The sequence below is a fragment of the Lynx canadensis genome, chromosome A2, assembly GCF_007474595.2.
Source record: "Lynx canadensis isolate LIC74 chromosome A2, mLynCan4.pri.v2, whole genome shotgun sequence".
NCBI classification, from domain to species: Eukaryota; Metazoa; Chordata; class Mammalia; order Carnivora; family Felidae; genus Lynx; species Lynx canadensis.
The window spans coordinates 32,298,385-32,301,506 of NC_044304.2; the positions used below are offsets into that span (position 1 = coordinate 32,298,385).

A 3,122-nucleotide genomic window follows, 5' to 3' on the forward strand; every position below is an offset into this window, starting at 1 on the left:
GCAGACTGAAGGCCAGTCCTGGGGACTTGAGGAAGAAGAGTATCCAAAGAACACATTTTTATTTGCTAGAAAACAAGTACCTTGTTTATCATAACAAAGTCAGGGATCTGTATCTTTCTACTCTTTTTTTTTAATTGTTTATTTATTTTTGAGAGAGACAGAGCACGAGCAGGGGAGGGGCAGAGAGAGGGAGACACAGAATCTGAAGCAAGCAGGCTCCAGACTCTGAGCTGCCAGCACAAAGCCCGATGTGGGGCTCGAACCCACAAACTGTGAGATCACCACCTGAGCCCAAGTCAGACGCTTAACCAACTGAGCCACCCAGGCGCTCCTCTTTCTGGTCTTGATCTGGATAAATTCACTTTGCCCCTGCTCTCAAAATAACTATGGACTCCTACCAATGGCTTAAAGAATTTTTCTTGTTGTTCTGGTTTTGATGAATCAAACAGCTTAAGGTGTAGCCTGTTTTTGAGAGTTCCTGTGTGATGAACTTGACATTGCTGAAAGCCAGGGTTGTTAAAATTTTCAGAGTAGGAGCATCTACCTGGAGTCACCATAGAAGCCTTGGGGAAGGCTACCAACATACAAAGATCTTCCCTCTTTGCTTGCTTGCATGGTCTGAAATTCAACCTTTAGAAGTGATTTCTTTGGATCTTTCATTGTCTTGTTTTCTAGAAGACTCATATTCAAATGCAAATACCACTAAGAAAGATACTGTTGAAGCTGTTGAGACCCTTGGCAGTTTGGGAAACGTGGTATAAGGCACCAAGGCATTCCCTTTGGCTTGAAAAGAGGGTGTTGAAAAGGTGCTAAAAATGCACCTTCTTCAGAACTTTTTTGAAGTTTTTTTCACCATAGCACAAAGTTCTTTCAAACGACAGGCTTTAGGTTCAGAAGTTCCTGCTTATTAGCAATGTGGCCTTTGGCAAATCTCTTAAAACTTCTAGGCCTCAGTTTCACCATCAGTGAAACGGGCCAATAACATTCTATTAAGTATTTTTGTGGGTCTCACATGAGATAACTCGTATCAAGTTACTAACATGGCACTTAGAACATAGTAGGTGTTCAGTAAGTGGAAAATGGTGATGACAATCGCATCTGCTCCCTACAAACAGATGAATCAGGAAAAACATTTAAATGTGTACAGAGTAGGGAAAAATAAGGAAGAAGCAGATGGTTGGAACATTTCAATGGCAGCTGGCTCTCTGTTTCACTCATGCACTGCCTCTGTCTCTTGCTGGGAAGAGGGAGGTTTTATAAAGGAACTGTCACTGCTTTCCGTAGAGCTGATTTGACTCAGAGAGAAGGAGACACAGGGGAAACCATAAATAGATGCAGCTGTCTGATTCCTCAGGTCCATCCCTGGGAGAATATTTACTCAGCTCCAAGGAAACAGTTTTATTTGGCAGATTATGGTTTTAAAGTTTTTTTTGCATCTGAATGCTAACACTTCCTCTCTCTCCAGCTAACTGCTTTGTAACCTTTATAATGTGGCCTTGTAAATAACCTTTTCTGCGGCTACCAGCCCGCTTGAAATTTAACTAGCCAGATGAAAGCCTATCTCACACTACATCGCCTCCTATAGTGATGCAACAATAGTCAGGGAAGACAGGGCAAAACAAAACAGAACAGGACGTAATGGATTGGGGGTCCAATTGAGGCATGCAGGTTTTAGTTTGATGATAATCCTAATATGCTCAGTACATGAGTTTGCAATGGAAGGAAAATGGCGTGGATAAAGGTTTAGTCCTCATGAAGAGGTCTTGAAAACCATTCTGCTAATTTTAAGTGATGGGAATCATTTCAAGGGCACGTTTTCTTTGTGTACCAACCTGATGGCCTGATTTTCTGGTGGTATGTTTATCATCCTAAAAAAGAAAACCCGTTTCATTGAACAAGTAATGCATGTTTCCATGGGCATATGTGAAATCATGTAGGGAGAAACAGGTGCAGAACTGAGCTCTGATGTTCACCAGTCTGCCAGCTCTGCAGTTCCCAGTGGGCACTGGGACTTTCTGAATTTCCTGCCATTTTTTAGTTAGTCAAGTTCCAGCCTGTAGGGACAATGCCCTTCTTTCAAGCTGAACACAGCACTTTGCCAATTAGCCCCTGATGCAACACTCTGGGGTTGTTATGTCTCAAAGGTTGTCTGGAAAGGGTTCTAGAGGCTTCAGTTCCAGAACGTGAGACTGCACCGTGGGCATCCTCATATCCATTTCCTCCTATCCATCTCTGTGTGAATTTTAAGATGCACCTATAGGTTCCTCCACACTCAAATGCAAATGAAGATATTCTTGGCTCCTTAAAGTCATCAAATATTCCCAGACATGTTAGAAATCCCTTTAGGCTCACCTAAGATTCCAAAGGATATGGATCTGCAGGGCTGCTAATTGCCATATCTGTATCCCCTGGGGATGGCAATTCCGTCTGCGCTCTCTAGACAAAGACCAGCAACTTTCTAGCCAATAACCCCCCCCTCCCCTTGGTCAGATGCTACTAATAATATTGCCAGTCTCCATCCTTCCTCCCCATCCTAGTAATGAAATAAAAAAAAAACACAAGTAAATGTTACATCTTAGAAGAGGTTGGAAGTTGCTTAAAAACAGGTAGACTATTTTGCTCTCATTATCCCGAATCCTTATTAATAGCACCTCCTTCACTCTCACAAACTGTCACAATTTCAGTGGTAAAAAAACATGATCGCCATGTGTTCAGAGATTACTTGAGAAACCAAAATATTCCCCCATATCAGCGAAGGCAAGGGCTTGGTTGTTATAACAAAGAAACCTCTAAAATACAGTCGTTGAAAGAATAGAGAGATTTCTGTGCCATCTAACAGTCCCGAGACAAAGTGTCTAGGATGGCAGTCTGTTCCCCAACAGGATCATTGAGGAACCAAAGTTCCTTCCCTGTTGTTGTTCCGCCATATCTTAGAAGGTTGAATTTGAAGTCAAATTAGATTCTCCATATTTGAATCAGAGTAGTAGTGGGGGTTGGAGCTAGTGGGGGTTGGAGTGAAGGGGAGGAGGGGGGAGGGAGTGCAAAGGGGAGCATGCCCAAAGATCAAAGGCCTAGGAGTAAAGGCAGCGCACCTGACTCCTGCCCCCATTTCTGTTTGCAAG

General features: G+C 42.9%; 1 non-coding gene across 1 annotated transcript; it reads right to left on the reverse strand.

The window, feature by feature from the left end:
- Positions 1–242: 242 nt before the first annotated feature.
- TRNAP-UGG lies at positions 243–327 on the reverse strand. Its single transcript has one exon. It is a non-coding gene; the product is annotated as a tRNA-Pro (tRNA).
- Between the last annotated feature and the right edge of the window lie 2,795 nt (positions 328–3,122).